This window comes from Protopterus annectens, chromosome 6.part0 (assembly GCF_019279795.1).
Source record: "Protopterus annectens isolate FY-2018-M chromosome 6.part0, PAN1.0, whole genome shotgun sequence".
In the NCBI taxonomy this organism is placed as follows: domain Eukaryota; kingdom Metazoa; phylum Chordata; order Ceratodontiformes; family Protopteridae; genus Protopterus; species Protopterus annectens.
The window spans coordinates 301790407-301811218 of NC_056737.1; the positions used below are offsets into that span (position 1 = coordinate 301790407).

Genomic DNA, 20812 nt, shown 5'->3' on the forward strand with positions numbered 1-20812 from the left:
CCCTGTTTGTGTTTTGGTGTTAATCTTAGTGGCCTTGAAACTGCCCGCCCCTCAGCCTGCCTCTGGGCCCATCTCATTTGCTCACTCAACTGAGTGCATTGAGATCATATTCTGATTTCAGGCACTCCTACTGTGTACAAAGACAGCATCTGGGAAACAGACAAAAAAAATTAAGCTTATTTCCTGCCTTTCCTGTTAAGTGGTATAGACTATTTGTAGGCTTCTGAGCCCCCAAGCCCTTCTGTGTTTGAGGGAAGCCTTCTAGCTTGTTTTTTTCTTATAACTAGCCAGTTTTCTAGTTTCAGCACTCAAATCTGTTTCTTTGATCTCAGCACTTGTTCAGATTAAAAAAAAAATAAATAAAAAAAAAAAAATTCATGTGCTTTTACTGTACTTGTGTTCTACCTACTTCATTTTACTTTTGCATCATCTTAAAAATACTCAATTGTATTTATTACTGCTTGGTGTAACTCATTCTAAGCCTTTTGGTTTAAACACTTGGGCTTCGGACCAGTTGTTTTGCACTGAGAGGGTTTGTGGTCTGCACTGTAGTGGCAGAACAGGTAGCTTACATCCTTCTAAGTTGGGAACTGCTGATTGAGGGCTCAGTGTCTGTTATTCTAAAAGTGTACTAATTCTGGTTTAAGCACTTGGGCTTTCAGGCCAGTTATTTTACATTAAGAAGGTTCGTGGTCTGCACTCTTGTGGGAGGAGAGGCTGGACTCTGCCCTTCTGAGCTGGGAATTTCTGGTTAAAGGCTTATAGTGCATGCATATCTGAACTGCTTCTTACTGAAGTTGGTGTGCCTTGTTTGCTGTGGCATAGACTGGATTCGGGCCTCCTGGATCTAGCTTTGTTTGTGTAACTTGAGCACTAATCCAGACATTCTCTAAAGTATTCAATTGTATTTATTACTGCTTGGTTGTAACTTGATTAAAGTGTAGCTATCATTCTAAGTCTTTTGGATTAAGCACTTGGGCTTCAGACCAGTTGTTTTACATTAGGAAGGTTTGTGGCAAGCACTGTGGTGGCAGGACAGGTAGCTTTCATCCTTCTAAGTTGGGAACTGCTGATTGAGAGCCCAGTGTCCAAGTGTATTAGTTCTGGTTTAAGCACTTGGGCTTCAGGCCAGTTATTTTACATTAAGAAGGTTCGTGGTCTGCACTCTTGTGGGAGAAGAGGCTGGACTCTGCCCTTCTGAGCTGGGAATTTCTGGTTAAAGGTTTATAGTGCCTGAATACTTGAACTGTATCTTACTGAAATTGGTACACCTTGTTTGCTGTAGCATAGACTAGATCCAGGCCTGCTGAATCTAGCTTTGTTTATATGCTTGTTTGTTTGCTTGTTATTTCCCTGGAACGCTAATTCCACCTAATACGCGGCTTCTCAGCGCTTCTGTGGATTACTAGTGATATCTGTATTGCTTACTGTACTTATTTCCTTGTTTCACTTGAAAGAAAGTTACTGTTTGTCGTTTTTGCATTTAGTTACTTGTAACACATTGCACTCAAGTTACCTGGCACATGCTCACTAAAGCAATTATATAAGTCAGCACTAAAAATTAAAAGCACTACACCCTCACTCCCCACTGGCCCTTGTTTTCAATTATTAAGGAATTCCCAATATTATTCTAGCATGTCCAAAGGTCAGTTGTCAATCTCCTCTCCGGTCCAGCTGGTGAATCTGGGAATCTTGAGGCAATGTTATAACTGCCTCATGTACACAGACAACCCTCTCCTCCTCCCACATAACACAAATACTTGAGAGATGCAGCTATTTAGCCAAACTGGAGGCTGAGCTCTCTCAACTCTGGACTGGCAAGACCAGACAGGAGGAGAAGGCAACTACACACACCACAAAACCAGCCTCACATAATGCTACCACACCACTGAATCAAACACATAAACACACAAAGACATACTCGGAGGCTCTGAGTAAAATTTACCTAAACAGCAGAGGCCTCCAAAGCAGACACCCAAACAACTGCTACCTCAAGTCACCCCACAAGCAACACATAAACCACAAAATCAGTGTGCAAAGCAGTCACAGCCCTTAAGGCCAAATACAACACCAAACATACTTGTCATAGGTGACTCCATAGTCAGACACACTGACGTCCCACTCATCAGGCTGAACAAGGAGAGGGTCACAGTAAGCTGCCTATCGGGCGCTAGAATCCGCCACATAACACAAGCACTCGGGTCACTCCACGGCAAGTACAAATATGACACAGTCATTGTCCATGCTGGTGTGAACGACCTGAGACGCACCTCCCTGGACTACATGAAAAGAGACATAGAGGAGCTCTCTGATTATGTAGCCCAGGCAGGTATGACCCTGACCCTGAGCAGTATCCTTCCTTCACCAAGAATGATGCCACAATATAGAGACAAGATGATCAGCTTTAACAATTGGCTTAATTTCTGGTGTCATTCAAAGGGGATCCAGTGTCTGTCTGCCTGGGATGACATGCTTGACAAGCCACGCTGCTTCAAGGGACGGCTTGCACCTGTCACCCTGGGATTCCGGATATTGGCTAAGGCTCTTGCCACCCCATAGTGCCTTTTTAGGCAAGGCTCAAATTCTAAACCTACCACCCTAGAAAACAAAAATGGGAAGAAACTGAGGGTAATGCTGCTCAATGCCAGAAGTCTAAATCTCAAAATGCACGCACTCGAGGCCCTTCTCAGTATGGAGAACATCGATGTCTGTGCTGTAACTGAAACCTGGTTCAAGGCTCCTGAGAGCACCCCGGCACTATTAGGTTTTACCTCATATCATGCGTTCCGCCCCAAAACCCGGACCACACCACAAAAGGAGGGGGTGTATCCATATTCATAAAGGATACCCACACCTCCAGGTTGGTGGCAACGCACGAAGCTTCGGAAACCATTCAGGTGCAGCTAACCATAGGCAAAACTGCTCTACAAATTGTAGCATGCTACAGGCCACCCTCTCAAACTCAGGAACCCCACACAGCCTTCCTGAAGACACTGGAGGGTATAAATGTTTCTCCAAACACCATCATATTGGGTGACTTCAACTACCCGAATATAGACTGGGAACATTACTCAAGCCCTAACTTTCTAGCCCAACGGTTCCTGGAGTTCATAAATTCAAATGCCATGGAACAGCTAGTCACTGTTCCCACGAGAGGAGAAAATATACTAGATCTCATTATCACAAACATGGGGACAAAATGCTCCACACCGGAAGTATATCCCTCATTGGTGAGATCTGATCATAAACTAATCTCACTGGAAATCCACATCCCCCCACCCCAAACAAAAGACCACAGTGAAGAACTTCTCTAAAGCAAACTTCACACTACTCAAGACTGGTGTGGTATCCTTCAAGGCCCCTGAGCCAGTGGAAACCACAACCCAAGCTGCGGAAGCCCTTACAAATGCCTTCTATGAACACCTCCAGGACTGCATGGATCAGGCAATCCCAAATAAAACCAAGACTCTTTCCACAAAGGGCAAACGTCCAGTCTGGTGGACCCCAGCCATTAACAAACTTTACAATAAGAGGAGAAAGCTATTACATGATAGAACAAAATCCATAAAAGGGAAGTCACCCCTGATCATTATTAGTAAAAAAATACGAGCACTCATAAAATCAACTAAGGCCAATTTTGAGAGAAAAATTGCCATGGATTCAAAGGACAATCATAAGGCCTTTTTCAGCTATGTTAGGAACCTGGGTGGAAACTCCCAGATATGCTCAGAATTAGTCCAAAATGATACAAAAATCACTAAAACCACAGACATTGCCAACATACTGGCAGACAGGTTCAGTGCAAACTTCACCCCCCTCTCCCCCCCTAAAGGAGGGATAACTATCCCAGCGGAGTGTAGCCTCCCAGACATCTCAAGGTGAAAGCTGCTCTCTCTAAAGCTAAAAACACAGCATCAATGGGACCGGATGGTGTCCCCGGCTGTGTGCTACACAAGCTAAATGAGGAATTAAACCCGCACATAAGGCAGCTGTTTAATCTCATCCTTACCACAGGATACGTGCCCAAGGAGTGGCGTACGGCAACTGTGGTCCCACTCCACAAAGGCGGTGCCTCTACGGACCCTGGTAATTACTGCCCCATAAGCTTAACAAGTCTAGTCTGCAAAGCTATGGAGAGGATCATAATGGAGCTCATAAACAAAGATATAGGGGACTTGCAGACATTGGACCCGACCCAGTTTGGCTTCATCAAGGGCAGATCATGCCTTTTGAACTTGGTCGACTTCTTCAAAACAGTCACCAAGGCCATTGATGAGGGAAAGGCAGTCCATACAGCCTGCCTTGACCTTGCAAAGGCTTTCGACACAATACCCCACTCGGGTATTGTAGAAAAACTTACCAGCTTAAATGTAAACCCATATGTCACAAGATGGGTTGCAAACTGGCTTAAGGACAGAACCCACAGGGTTAGAGTTGCTGGCGCTATGTCAGACTCCAAGCCGGTCACAAGTGGTGTCCCACAGGGCTCGGTCCTTGGCCCCCTATTGTTCGGCATCTACTTCTCAGAAGTACAGGCCAACATGGGAGGACTTTGGCTGACAAAGTTTGCAGACGACTGCAAACTGGGCCATAGTGGAAAGTGCATCGGACACGGATATCCTTCAGAAGGGACTCACGGAAACAGATAGCTGGTGCCAGAGCCATGGCCTGAAGTTAAACGCCAAAAATGTATAGTCATACCCTTCGGGAAAAACAAGGTAACCCCAAGCTACCATATAGGTGGCAATCCACTAAGCACAGAAGAGGTTATCAGGGACCTGGGGACCCAGGTTGACAGTGGCCTTTCTTTGACACTCACGTTGCTAAAGTGGTTAGAAAGACCATCTACATTGCCCACCTGATCATGAAGGGATTCACATCCAGATCTAGTGAGGTCATTGTTCCCCTGTACTCTTCACTTATCAGACCAATGATCGAGTACAATGCCCCATTCGGGATGTATCTCACCCGACATCTGCAGCAATTGGAGAGACCCCAAAAGTTCCTCACCAAAAGGATAAAGGGACTCCAAAATCTGTCATATGCTGCCAGATTGAAGAAACTCCAGCTCTATTCAGTCGCATACCGTCTGCTCGGAGGTGACATGTGCCTGACATACAAGGCCATGTCCAACCCGGAATTGATGGACATGCTCCACCTCAAAAAATCCAAATCCACCAAAACCACTAGAGCAAGCGACTTAAACCTTAGCACGGATATAAAAAGGACGTGCTGGAGGGATAGATTTATCACTCAGAGACTCCCTATGCTGTGGAATAAAATCCTGGTCTATGTGAGGCAGAGCACCTCGCTGGCTCTGTTCAAGAGAAATCTTGACCTGTGGATGGGAGATCGTAGGTTTACCCCGGGAATCATCTCTGTGTCACTGCTGGACAGAGGCACAACAAACTAATGGGCACAGTATTTTTTCATATAAGGGGTGGCGTAAGCCACAAAACTTTGGGCTAGGCTTATAAATGCCTTAGGGCAGATAGCCTAGTATAAACCTATGAACCTATTCCCTTATCCCCACTGTAGTCCGATCTCGCTCAATACCACTTCCTCCCGATTCCTTGTACTTTTACAAAAGTTTTGCAAAAGCACTTTTTTCATTAAAAAGTGCTTTCACGAAACTGTGACAGCCCGTTTCACTTTCGGTGAAACAGTCTTTCGGTAGACTGTCCTAGACCCATATATATATATATATATATATATATAAATATATACACATGTGTATATATATATATATATATATATACACACAAACACACCAAAAGATCACCATATATTGGAGAAAAGGTAATTTTCCTAGAAGGAGCAATCGTGGGCTTGGTATGTACAAGTCTGCATTTTTAGTCACTCAGTTTCATTATTCTGGGACTCGCACTAATAGTCTTGGAATGTCAAACAGTTACCTGACGTCTGTATAATGATTTAGTTAGAGGCATCGTTACTTGGCTTCAGTATATCTTCAGAAGGACTTCTGCATGTTGTTTCTAAAGGTAGTGTTATGACTGAGAAAGTTACCTGAAGACCCACAGTTGTCAGGAGTCCCCAGTTAATGTTTACCTACAGTAGCAGCATAGGTGATACCTGTAATGTTTTACAGAATAACTGGAACATTCTGACCAGTGATGAAGGGCTGAGTGATATAGTAGGTTGTAGACCTAACTTCAGATATAGAAGAAACAAGAATCTGAAGGATTTGTTATGCAAAGAAAGGCTAAGTAGTCAAAATACAGTGGCAACAATAACGACGGGCACATTCCCGTGTGGGAGGTGCAAAGCTTGTGGCCACATTAATAAGAAGACTAACTTTGAGCATCCTGTCACACATAGGCAATTTGTGTTTAAAGGGAGGGCTACCTGTCGAACGACAGATATAGTTTATCTAGCTGAGTGTAGCCATTGCCCTAGTTTTTGTGTAGGGAAAACTAACCAGATGTTAAAGACAAGGATATTACAGCACCTATCTAGTATTAGGAATGGGGATGTGCATAATGCTTTGAGCAGACATGTGATGGATAATGCAACACACAAATTCACTTTCAGGGCTATTGTAAACATAAGGCTTACCACTAGAGGGGGTGATGTGAAGCATTTAACAGAATTAGCAGAATCCAGATGGATCATTGAGCTTATGGCCAATCGTACTCCAGGTTTAAATGATGTGATACCTGTTAAGTCCACCCTTCAAAATAGGCGGGCTTTTTACTGAATCCTATTGGATATGCACTAGTTTAAAAGAAGGGGTTGTTTTATTGTAATTTTATCTGATGAAGGGAGAAGTCCCAAAAGTGCTCATCTTGTGTTTATGTGCAATAAAGATTTTAAGGAATAGCAGTGTCCTTGCCGCGTTTTTTGGTGCATATTTGATTTTGGAATCGTAGGCTGGACTTTGGTATAGTACTCAACTTTTTTGCTTTATATTGGAGAAAAGGTAATTTTCCTAGAAGGAGCAATCGTGGGCTTGGTATGTACAAGTCTGCATTTTTAGTCACTCAGTTTCATTATTCTGGGGCTCGCACTAATAGTCTTGGAATGTCAAACAGTTACCTGACGTCTGTATAATGATTTAGTTAGAGGCATCGTTACTTGGCTTCAGTATATCTTCAGAAGGACTTCTGCATGTTGTTTCTAAAGGTAGTGTTATGACTGAGAAAGTTACCTGATGCTAAGACCGTATTCAGTACAATTTCATACAGTACATACATTTGTTCACTGGTAAGATACCATTTTGTTTTCTTGTACCTCGTTTTTCATAGGGTTAATTTCAAAATATAAGTTTTGTTTGACTGTAGCATGGAAGTCGAGTGAGAGAAAATGTTCTTGGAGTGGGGGTGTGGGGGGGGGGTTAGTTAGCATTTTGCCAGCTTAGGTTTTCTGCTGTTTCCTGACAATCCTTACTAATATTAATCAACTTGTATGGAATTGGGGTGTGTGGCCTCATGACAAGCCACTGATGGTTACCTGACAGCTGCAGTCAATGATTTGTCCTCTAACCAACCCAAGTGCACCAGAACTGTAGCTGTATATGGAAACAAGCCTTTAAAAGGCACTGTGAATGGTAGGCACAACCCAGTCCTCAGATATATGATCGGTGGTGTTGCATCCCATCACGGTGGAAGGCATGTCAAATGCATTGAACTTTGAAGAGGGGGAGTAGTTCATAGGGAGGTTTCCTTCCTGGTTAAAGCTCAGTTACTGCCTGTTTTCTCTGTAACCAACCAAACCAAAGAGTAAAAAGGTCACACAGACAATCCAGTTAGTAAAAACTACAAGAAAAACCTAGCCAATGTGAAGTATTCACTATGTGAAACCTTAAATCTCCTGTTATGGAGCCCATGGGATATATGCACATGATCCCTTAAGGACATAATGTTTCATCTATATAGCTTCTGAATGTCCATAACGTTTTACTTTTTTTTACTTTTTAAGTCTTTATGGTCTTCTTAGGAGGTCATAAGGTCAAAATTTGCATGTTCACAGTTAACGGGATTTGGCTTTAGTGGCCTGAATAAATCCATAAAGACTTAGAAAAAAGTCAAGGACAGTCATAAACCTTATCACTTGATGTCCTTAAGGTGCATTTGCATATATCCCATGGGTTTCTATAACAAAGTTTTAAGTTGTCACACAGTGAAAACTCTAGATTGACTAGGTTTTTCTTGTAATTTTTACTAATTGGTTTGTCTGTGTGACCTTTTTAATGTTTGGTTTGGATGTTAGTTGGGATATTTTTCAGACACCTTAATGATAATGGACATCAGCTGGGTTTACAGGCCCTGTGGTTCTGAACTTTAGCTAAACAGTCTACTTATGCTTTGCTGTATAGCTTCTGAATGTCCATGACTTTTTCGTTTTTTTCTGTTTTAAGTCTTTATGTTCTTATTACAGTGTTATAGGAAGACTGAAACATGTATGGCCACAGCTAGTGGGTTTTGGCCTGAATGAATCCATAAAGACTTAAAAAGGAAAAAAAAAAGTCATTAACATTTAGAAGCCGTATAGCTGAAACACTTCATGTCCTTAAGGGGTCATTTGCATATATCCCTTTGTAACCAACCAAAAATATATCTAGATATGGAAAGGGATTACTCTTAGGAAGTCTATTCATAGAGCTAAAATGTAATTTTGAAACTGTCAGATACCACCTCCTCCTTTAAGCTTTAGACAAACGCAAGTTTAGAAAGGGAGTCTTAATACGAGTTATAAACTATTCAGAACACAACATTTAGAGTAATATCTCACAAGATCGCTTACCAACTAAGGCACATTTTTAGGGTGAGAACCCCAGTGTTCAGTCTGGATCCCTATTTCTCCATCTAGAAATCGACTCCTTTCCTTCTGGACGCCCTTAAATTGCATCTTGTTTGTAGCTGTCATACTCCTGAGATCTTCACCCTTCACATCCAGGCTTCAGGAGACATTACGGAAGGGCTTTCATCTTCTTTGTAATTGCATGTACAAAAATGATCAGTTAATTGCTCTAAACAGCAGTTATGACCTTTGGAATACCTTGGAACAAGGCAACATTACGTCAATGAGACAGTCACTGGAGAAGTTAATCTTTCAAGCTGAGAAGCAAAAATATCTTTGGATTTGGTTTCTCCCCCACCTAAGTGTGGAAATATACTGTTCATTATGTGGGTCATTAAGGATACAGTGCTCAAAAGAACTTAACCTGGTATGTGACATTAATAGAACCTGCAGGAGGGACAGATTTGTCTCCTGGAGGTTAGCACACCTTTGGAACAGACTTCCACTTCATATCAAACAGAACACCTTATTTGCCATCTTCAAACACATTCTGGACGATTGGAAAGGTAACTGTAAATTCACCCTGGGGGTTCCTCCCATTTCCCTCATGAACAGGGACAATAGGTACTGATAGTTGAAATAAGGGTAGAACTTGGCTAGGCTTGTAAGGGCCGTAGGGCCATTAGCCTAGTAACTTCCTATGATGTCCTTCTATTCATATGCTGCAGTATTCATAACATTACAACCTAGATGTTATCTCCAAGGCGGGGTTTCTGGAGTTGTCCTAAATGGTTTTGTAGAAGCTTCTGCTCCTTCACCCTATCTTCCCTAAGCATAAGCTTAGGTATTCTCCCTAATGTGTGAGTACTGCAGCTTATGAATAGAAGGACATAGAATAGTAGTCTAAAATCTTACTATGACCATAGATGTCCTTCTCTTCTATGTGCTGCAGTATTACGTGCCCACCCTGCCTTCCACCTGATGCTTGTCTGGTCCGCTGATGACATGTTTTCTTAACTAGGCTCAGGCTGGTGCTTGGCGGCATTCACTTCTGTGGTTGGTACATTCTGACGTCCGCGTTATACCCGATGTCTGTTTATGACCAACTTATGCGAGATGATGTGTGGTGTCGCACGAACCTTACAGTAGCATTTAGACTTTTGTATAATGGCCCGATGTACGTGTCAGCCAGCGGTCCAACTTTTAACCATGTTGGATAGCTCTGGCAAACCAAGCCCTGGACCTGGAGATGACATGTAGTTTGTAATGTTATGAATACTGCAGCATATAGAAGAGAAGGCTATCCGTGGTTTTGCTAAGATTTTATGCAACTATTCTATCCTGTAAGATTTAATAGCAGGATGACTTGGTGGCCGTTTCTTTTACATATAAAATATTTTTTCACTATCACCTGTAGCTTCATAGCCTCTGCTTTCACTGATGGCATAGAAACCTATACTGGGATTTACACCAATGCCTTGTATAAGCATCTACACAAATATATTGACTCAGCCAAACCTGATAGGATGAAAGCAATATCCTCAAGAAAGAACAAGCTTGCTTAGTGGACATCTGCCATTAATAGGTTATACAATAAGAGAAAGACATTGCTGTCCAAGAGCAGGAAGGAACCGTCTCTGAACTGGAAGCATACCCTCCTCAGCTAAAACATGCAAATAAGACACCTTGTAAAGCATTCTAAAGCTAACTATGAATCAAAATTAGCCTACTTTGCTAAGGATAACCATAATGCCTTCTTTAACTACGTCAGAAACCTTAAAGGAAAAACATACATCTGAGCAGAACTGGATGTCAGTGGCACCACATATACTGAACCCGCAGAAATAGCCAACCTGCTAGCTGACAGGTTCAGTGAAAACTTCTCCCCCTGTCCTTGCCACATATCCCCCAAAGCATTCCTAACACCTGCCCCCCACCTAGTGTCTTCAAGGAACAGGTCGTTAATGCTCTGTCCAGATCCAAAAACACAGCCTTTATGAGATCTGATAATATCCCAGGCTGTGTTCTAAATGGATTAAAACAGGAACTAGCTGCACCACTGGGTACTCTTTTTAACCACAGTCTAAGCACTGGTTTTGTACCTGCTGAATGGAAAACCGTGACCGTCATCCCATTATGTAAAGGAGGCATCTCCACAGACCCTAGGAACTATAGACTCATGAGCCTGACCAGCCTAATCTGCAAGGCAATGGAAAGAATAGTCATGGACCTTATCAGCAAAGATATAGAAGACCTCCAAACGCTCAATCTGACCTAGTTTGGCTTTGTTAAAGGGAGAGCCTCCCTCTTGAAATTGGTGGACATCTTTGAGATAGTCACCAAAGCCCTGGATGAAGGCATATCTGTGCATACAGCCTACCTGGACCTGGCCAAAGACTTTGGCACTGTTCACCACTCAGGCATCATTGATAAACTGACCCAACTGGAGATTAACCCATATATTGTCAGGTGGGCTGCAAACTGGCTCACCAATAGAACACACACAGTCAAAATAGGTGAGACTACCTCATCAGCAGACCCATAACCAGTGGCCCCTATTTTTTAGAATCTACTTCTTGGATGTACAAGCTAAAACAAAACGCCTATGGCCGTCAAAGTTTACTGATGATTGCAAACTGGGTGCAGTCATAGAGTTTCCAAATGATGTCAGCATACTATAAGAGGGACAAACGACTGGTGCCAAAGTCAACTGCTAAAACTCCGTGCAAAACATGTATTATCCCTTTCTGCAAGGGCAAAGTCCATACAGATTACCTCATTAATAATAACATCCTAAGCATGCAATCACTGGTGAGAGATTTGGACACACAGGTTGAAAGTAACCTTTCCTTTGACCACCACATCTCCACAGTGGGAAGAAAGGCTTTCTTTGTTGCCCACATCATAAGTAAGGGAATTGCATCCAGAACAAAACAGGCTATAAACTCCCCTGTACTGCTCACTCATCAGGCCAGTAATAGGGTATAAAGCTACCTTTGGTATGTACCTTACCAGACACCTGCAGCAACTGGAAAGACCTCAAAGGTTTCTTACAAAGAAAATTCAGGGTCTTTGGCAAATATACATTGACGGACTGAAATCACAGTCATTGTACTCTTTGTCTTACAGACTATTTAGACATGACCTCTGCCTTGCATATAAAGCACTCTCAGATCCTGCTCTAATGGAAATGCTGCACATTCGTAAATCAAATGGTAAAAGATGCACTCGCAGTAGGGAACTAGTATGTGATGTCTCACAGAGGTTCCTCTGGAACAAACTCCCAATTCGGTTGAAGCACAGCCCCTCGCTGAACTTATTTAAGCATAATTTGAATGATTGGATAGGAAACCACAAATTCACCTCAGGAATTTCACCTGTGTCCGTCTTGGACAGGGGCAGTAATTGTTGACCGAGTCCCGCTTAATACCTTGATATTCTTGGGAACAGGGGTTGCACTATGCTAGGCTTGTAAGGGCCCTAAGGCCATTAACTTGGTAACCTCCTGTGATCCTGTGCTCAGCAGTCTGATCCTGTGTAAGAGACCCCATAAAATGTTTTAAACTTGATGTATTTCTTTTAACTGCAACTGAACAAGAGGGTTGTCTGTTTCTATTTGAAGAGTGACTTCTGAGGAAGACACCAGTATGTGTTCTTCATATTGTTCACTGCTGCAGTAGCCTTCGCTACATGGGTTATATCCTGCATAGAACAGCCAGCTAGCTTCCAAAGCTTCAAGAGACCTTTCATGTGCCCGAACAGTTAGTCTTCTCGATCTGAGCTAACTAAAAAGACAGGTTTGGATGTCAAGCTTTTCAGAGCTTTCCTGCCACCAAGAATTGAGCTCCTTTTTAGACTTTCGAGGATAGTTGGCTAACTCTGTTCCATGCTTTGTGGATAAGTTCCCTTTGAGGAAAAGCCTTCCATTATTACTTTACTTGTTTTTAGCAACTTTTTATGAGAAATGTTTAATATAAGCAAAGGTATTTTTCTTGACTGTCTTGACTTTTACATACTTTTAAACGCGAGCACGCATTTTTACTTTTGTGGTTAAAAGTTATTTAAAACTACTATTTGTGTGAATAAAGTGTATTTATTTTTACTTTTGGGGGCTGAAGAAATTACTTAGTGCTTTTTACTCCTTTTTTTTTTTTTTTTTTTTGGAGAAAAATTAAGTTTCTGCCCTGTTTAACAGACTACAGCTGCTAAGCTTCTCTAGGAGACGAATACAGTTTTCTGCTTGACAATGGAACAGACTACTCCATCCACAAAAAGAAAAAAAGATTTAACAAGTTTCTACCACAGTAGATTTGTAATTTGCCTCACTTGCAAGTGGGTGACTGTGCTGTGGCCAAAGCTGGTTCCCTAGGCCAGTAATCTTTTTCTTCAGATCCTCCTGGTGTTGTCCGTACACATACATGGGCTAGGGATTAGCCACATTCTTTGCAGCTTTTGGGATTCCCTTAGTAGGCAAGATAGAGACACTCTTGTCACTCATAGCAGAAGAGGCAGAGCATGTGCCCATGCTTAGCTGGAATGTTGTGCCCATCCCTGTGGGGAACTGTTACTGGCAACACTGGGTCTATTTCACTAATTTTCCTGTCAAAAATAAAAGGAAAGCCAAACATTTATTTTCTCCTGTTACAATTACTGTGGACAGTAGTAATTTAGTAGGCTTGGCTTGGGATCTTGTGCAGGCTCATAACACTTCTTTAAGGTGGTTTCTAGTAAAAGAAAAAAAGCTTTCCTCTTTCTTTGAAGAGGTTCAATATTTGAAATCTGTTGAGGATTGTGAATCGGCAGATGCAATTTTTCTCCCCAGGTTTTTGATTCAGATTCTGAGTAGTGTGTGATTTCTGATACTCTTGTGAGGGATTCTGTTTCTCTAAGACTATGTCTGGGATGAGCCAGTGTTTTCAGTGGGAGAATACTGAAGTTTGTAAGTCACTTAGAAAATAATATGATTTGCTGCAAGTGGAATTTCCAGAACCTTCACTCAGCCCTCCAGACAATATTAAAGGATGTTTGTCACTGCCTGTGGTTTCCCTTTCGTATTCTCTGCAACTTTTGAATTTTAGAATTCTAAACTGTCAGGCTCATATGCAGGTCTATCCTGACTAAACTGCATTGGTTTCTTCTGTTTCTCAGGTCACTCCTTATTTGAAATGTCTTTATTGTTCTGTACGTACTACTTCAGGGTTGCTGCCGTTGGTACTGTTTTACGAAAGCTTGCCTGGCTGCATTCTCAGAACCTTCCAAAAGATGTTAGAAGTGAAATTTTTAGTTATCCCTCAGAGATTTAGTTTTTGACTCTGCTGCAGCGGTTATTAAAAATGTGATGAGAGAGTTAAGCTGATTCATGTAATCTCTAAATTCACTAAGGGATTCTCTGCGTCATCATTTAATTTTAGCAAGAAACAAAATGATCTGTCTAAGCAGAAGGCTGGTAAGCAGACATTTAAAAAAAAAACAACAAGGAGGTTCCAACAAGAAAGCAGGAAAACCCTAAACAAAGGAGATTCAAATAAGTCAGAATGACTATATGAGAGATCTCCCCCCATCCCCAACCTGGTAGTCTCTTAATCCTCACAAAAAGTCTGAATCTCCATTTCTGTGTTTAACAGTAGATTGTTTCAGATAAATGTGTGCTGAATGTGATCTGTCTTGGATGCAGATGGCATTGGGAGGAAGTTCTTCCTTTTCAGGGATACTTCTTCATCCACTAGACCAAACTCTTCTCTTTCTTCCTGTCTTATCTCCTATGTCGTCTCAGGGGACAATATAAAGCTGTTCCTCCTGCTTAATTAGAATAATTGTTACTCAAGAATGTTTTTAATGCCAAAGAATGAAAACTTTTGGAGACTAGTTGTGTATCTTTCTTTCCTCAATTAGTTTGTAATACTGCCCAAGTTCAAAATGCTTTCACTGCACAACCTGTTATCCCTTCTTCATCAATTTTCTAGTAACCTTAGATTTGATGTTGTCCATATCTCGCCTTTGTTCTTGCTATTTGGGTTTGGAACAGATCCTCTGCTTCAACACGGCCGTGCACTATAGCTCGAGAGCTTTTACTGGCATGAAGCTAGCCCCTATCCCAGCATGCCTAGCGGTAGTTACCCAGATCTCGTTTGCCGCTTGCAGCGTCGAGATTGTGGATAATGGCTCAGGCTAAGTGTTCTTTCTATAATTATATTTTTTAGGTAATATTTCCAGTTTAGCTTAGTTATTTTGTTATCTGTAGTTGTCCTTAGCACTTAAATCTATCCCTATCCCGTCTGAGTGACTTGTATGTTGTGTAAGTTAACTGTTTTTTCTCTCAGGCCTTTCCCCTCCTTCAAACCCATTTAAATTAGAAGGTTCTTTTTCTCCTTCTTGTCTTCCTTTAACCTTTAAGGACTTGCCATTTGAGTTAGAGGCTTTTCTTAGGTGGGAGTTCGCAGTGTAACTTGGAGGCTCTTCCCCCTTCTCCTTTTTTTCCCTGTCTGTTTAAAAATAATAAAAGTAAATAAATAAGTATATATATATATATATATATATATATATATATATATACATATATATATTGTTTGTCTGTTATTGCCAATAGTTTTCCTCTTTGTCTAGTTATACAGACTGCTTCGTAGTTTTCTTAATAGCAGTATATAGCCTTAGTTATAGTGCTGTTTTATATTATGTCCAGTGATACTGCCAAGGATGCAAAACCTTCTGGTTTCAAAAAGTGCGACTCGTGTTGCCAAAAGATGTCCCTTACGGATGAGCACATGAGTTGTATATATTGTTTAGGACCTCTTCACCTGCAGGACTCATGCTCTATCTGCCATGCCTTTAGTTCATGAGTCCTGCAGGAGAGAAGAAACAAGCTCATCTTGCAAGGTTTGCAAAAGAGCCCCTTTGATACTGCCATGGAGGGGACTCAGCCTTCATCCTCTTCGGCTCCGAGGTCGGACCTGTCTAAGGACAAGGATAAACCACAAGCTGAGTCGGACCCGACTTTCGGTTCCGACAAGACATCTGCACCTACGGCTCTATCTGCGTCTTAGGAGCCAGTATGTTTCAGGTCTCCTGCCTTGGAACCGGTGTGGTCCACTCCATAGTCTCCATTATTGCAATCTGTGGCAGGCAGTCACCGGTCTTCGACACACTCCTCTCGGTCATCCAGGAGCCTTTCAGATGATGATGTGGAGAGGGTGCTAAAGAGTCTTCTTAGGACACCAGCACTAGCCAAAATACTTTCGGGCCCATCCCAGACAGAAATGGTGCCGACAGCCCAAACAATACCCGTCTTGATTCCTTCTCAGACTCCTCTGAGTTCAAATCTGGAGTGCATGGAAGTTGTAGTGGTGGAACCGTCGGTTCCAGTAACCTCCTCTGGTCCTTCGGTCCCGACTACCACTCTGATCTCCTCTATACCTCCTACCGAGGGATCTGGGGGCCGACGCTTGCTCATTGGCTCTGAGGGGGGATCAGCAAAAGACCCTTGTCCGACCTTACTCTTCCTCTTGGAGCTTCGGCGCAGGTCAGTTCGGCTCCTACATCGGCCTCGGAGCCATTGCCCTCTGTTCGGAGGAAGTCTTCTGCTTCTTTGGAGCTGGAGATTCTTTTGGGTTGGGACCCTGACTCCTTCGAGATGATGAGGAGCATGCTGTCTGCTGAGACAGCTCCACCCTCTGCTCCATTGGCTCCTTTGCCCTCGGTGCCGGTGTCCACCTCTGAACCTCCCCTCTGCCCCAAGTGTAAGGAACCCATGTTCCAGGATGCCTCATTGGGTGATCCCACTTCGTCCGAAACCTCCCCTGAGCACCCTCTGTGGAGGTGCCTCAGAAGAGGACTTGCAAAAGGAAGCATGTGGAGTCTCCTGAGTCATTCTCATCAGAGACAGACTTGGATGACTCAGAAGGTTCCCCTTCTGAAGGTCTCTTTTTCAGACATCTTAGAAATCCTTAGACAGAGGGGTGACTGGAAGTCCCTTGCCCCTTCTGAAGATGAGTCTGTGCACCTGGATGCATTCGGTTTCCGACCCTCCACCTCTTTGGTATCTCCTCCTTTCAACTCACTATTACACGTAGTGAGTCGGAAGGCCTGGAGCTCTCCAGACACAATTAGTTACGCGGAGACCCAATAAATTCATTACAGCCCCTGAAGACAGGCTCTTCTTATTTAAAGATGTTCCCATTGATGCTATGGTGGTGGCAGCAGCCACCAAGGAGGAATTAGCGGAAACTTCATCTGTCCATCTGCCGAACAAAGAATTTCGTACAATGGACAGATATGGGAAGCATATGTTTTCTTCAGCGACCTTTACACTCAGGTTGCTGAACTATTTGTCCCACTTTACAAGGTTTCAAAGGGATCTCCTCAAGGAAACACCTTACAGGATCCTACAACTGTGGGAGCCTCGGACAAGGCTGCTTCTCAGCTCGCGATCCTGACTTCAGTGGTTAACTCCTCCATGTGGCTCATTTCTTATGCAGCCGATGGAGCGAGCAGCAAGGCAGGCACAGGTGTAGCCTTACGCAGACACTCCTGGATGCACCTTTGACAATTTGTGGAGCCCTTCAAGTCTTCCTTTACCAGTGCCCCCTTTGATGGCTCCTCCTTGTTTGGGCCTCAGTTAAGAGACTCTTACCAGGTGTGAACAGGATGGCAAAACTCTCTCTGCCATGGGAGTAGGTTTTTCTGCTCCATCTAGGCCCTATCCCAAAGGCCAGAAGAGTGGAAAGATGTGGTTCCGGAAATCCTAGGGTGCTTCACCTGGCACACATGGAGACTTTTCCCCCAGGGGCAGAGGGGGAAATAACGGAAGACGCTGACGTCGCGGCAGGGGGGGCTCTGCAGAACCAGGGAGACAGAGATACCTTCTCTGGTAGGCCTTTTCAGTGCTTCTGAAGGGAGGCCCGACTATCTGACTCCGGAAACATTTGGAGGAGGATTATCCTTGTACCCAAAGTCCTGGCAGACAATCACAGAAGATACATGGGTACTATCCATAATATCCTGAGGTTACAGTATCCCCTTCTCAAAACTTCTCCTATCAAAAAGACAAAACTCTATCCCAGATGTTCCACCTAGTCTTCAGGATCAAGCAAGCCTGGTGGTTCAAAGGTTACTAAGAAAAAGAGTCATCCAGGAAGTCCCCACAGACCAAATAGTGTCTGAAACTTACTCAAGGTTCTTTTTAGTTCCAAGGAAAACAGGGGACTGGAGTCCCATTTTGTATCTCAGCAGACTAAACATAGTCAGACAAGAAAACAAAGTTCTGGATGGTAACACTGCAGTCCATTTTTCCCTTTCTGGGACAGAACTATTGGATGTGCTCTATCGATCTCCAGAATGCGTACTACCATATAAAAATGGACAGATGGACAAGGAGATATCTACGCTTCCGGCTGGGAGCCAGTCACCATCAGTTCAGAGCTCTGACCTTTGGTCTCACCACAGCCCCCTGGTGTTCATCAAATGCATGGCAGTAGTTGCGGCTCACCTGAGGTGTCAAGGATTCCTGGTGTTTCTATATCTAGATGACTGGCTCCTTACTGCCACCACCGAGCATCAACTAATCAGGGCACAGGGCAAGGGAATACACAGTCTGCTTTTGTTCTCAACTTAGGATCACCATAAACTATGAAACATCTGCCTTGTTGCCTTGTCAGTATATTACCTTTATAGGGGCAAATTTAGACACAAGGTCCATGATAGCAAAGCTACCTCAAGAAAGAGTATTAACGATCCGTTGCCAAGTTGTCATACTGTTCACACAAAAGAGGATTCAAGCAAGATTCATCCTCGAAGTACTGGGTTCTATGGCAGCAGCAATCGCACTGGTCCCTTTGGCTCGCTTCCACATGAGAATTCTACAGTGGCTTCTGTTTGCACAATGGTCATTCCAAGATTTACCCATGTTGCATCAGATTCTGATCATGGAATCCTGCAAAAGGGATCTGGAGTGGTGGCTTCACTCCTCTATGGTGACAATAGGCAGGCCATTTCTATCCCCCCCAACCTATAGTCACAGTGACCATGGACGTTTCCCAGATGGGGGGGGGGGCATTATCTGGGATAGACTATTCAAGAGACTTGGCAGGAACACGAGTACCACTTGCACATCAGTGTCCTGGAGATGAGAGCAGTGCTCCTGGCATTGCAAGCACTTCAGAACTCTCTAACTGCAGGGACAATAGCAATTCAAATGGACAATATGTCAGTAGTATGGTACATCAACAGACAGGGTGGAACCAGGTCTTAGCCCTTGTGTCAAGAGGCGCTATGAGTTTGGCAATGGGGGATGTCTTCCCAGCGCTTTCTGGTTGCAAAGCACATCCCGGGGAAATCCACCGTGATAGCGGACAAGCTCAGCCGGGCCATCCTGATGCCCCATGAGTGGTCCCTGAAGCAGGAAGTTGCAGACTTGATCTTTCGCAAATGGGGCCAGCCATGCTGGGATCTGTTTGCCACCCTCCTCAACAACAGATGGAGCAGCTACTTTGTCCTAGTCCCACCACCAGTACAGTCACCCAGGGACGCACTTGTTCACGATTGGCCCTGGGACTGCTTTCCACCTTTCCACCTTTTCCCCTGATCCCCAAGGTTCTTCAGAAAGCACAGTCATTGGGTTGCAAGTTAATCCTTATTGCCCCTTACTGGCCTCATCAGATATGGTTCCCATTCCTTTGGCCTCACCTGCAAGGGGAGCCTTGGATCCTGGACCCAGTGCCAGATCTTCTGAGACATCTGTCGGGTGCTCTCCATCCTCCCATTCAAACTCTCAAGCTCACAGCTTGGTTTCTCCACTTCTGGTCTTAGCCAGACTTCCTGATGTTTTCCCAGCAGTTCAGCACATTTTGATTTCCTCCCGTAAGCCCACTACTAGGAGACTTTATGCTAGTAAGTGGAAGAGGTTCTCCTGTTGGGTAGGCAAAAGTCAGCTTGATCCCTTTACTTCTCCCATTTCAAAGATTCTTGAATTTCTCGCTGAAACATTTTGACCAAGGAGCAGCTGCAGCTACTATCCGAGTTCAGTTAGCTGCCATTTCAAATTTCCATGTGAGAGAAATGGGTTCCAGTATCATGTCCCATAGGTTATGCAAGGCTTTTCTAAGCTGTACTACCCTATTAAGACCTCAGATAAGAGAACCTCTTCCTCCCTGGAATCTAAATTTAGTTTTAGACGCTTTGATTCTTCCTCCCTTCGAGCCTTCTACTTCTTGTCAGCTCAAATTTCTGACTTGGAAGACCCTTTTCTTGGTTGCAATTACCTCAGCTGGAAGGGTTTCAGAATTACAGGCCTTATCTATTTATCCTCTTTACTTGATTTTCCATAAAGATTGGGTTTCTCTCAGAACCAACCCCTCTTTCTTACCCAAGGTATGTTCTGAATACAATCTGAATCAATCCATAGAGCTTCTTGTCTTTTTCCCCAATCATGGCAACAAGACAGAGTATAAGCTTCATCAGTTGGATGTTCATAGACGGTTACGTTTCTATTTACATAGGACCAAGTAATTTAGAAAATCTGATCAATTGTTTATATCCTTTGCAGTCTCAAAGGTGACTTTATCAAAGTGGCTTTCAGACACTATAAAACATGTCTACGAGTTGCATAATCAAACACTTCCATGAAAAATTAAAAGGCATTCAACCAAGGGCCTTGTCTACCTCTATTGCCTTTCAGGCCAGATTGCCTTTGGATTCGATCTGTGCAGCAACTACATGGGCTAATCCTCATACCTTTATCACTCATTGCAAAGTAGATGTTGCCTCCTGGAACAGGGCATCCTTTCGTTCCACTGTCCTGAAGAGTTTTTTTCAGTGAGCCACCCAAGAATCAGGTGCTGGGGGATGCTGTCCCAAACAGCAAGAATGAAGGTGAGATATGGACAACATAACATAAAGAAGTTATGTACTCACCATAACGTTCCATGATTGTTGTCCTTGATCTCGCCTTCCTTCCTCCCTCCCTCCATCCCCATCCCCCTTCCTGGAGGATCGAGAGGAATCCCTTATTTTTATCGGCTTTACTGGCTAGTTTTCCTTTATACCATTCCTTTTGGTCAGT

General features: G+C 43.4%; 1 protein-coding gene across 1 annotated transcript in view; it reads left to right on the top strand.

Moving 5' to 3' along the window:
• LOC122804274 (serine palmitoyltransferase 2-like) overlaps positions 1 to 20812 on the top strand; it is a 410002-nt gene that overhangs the window by 202719 nt on the left and 186471 nt on the right. The gene's annotated exons all lie outside the window — the stretch shown is intronic.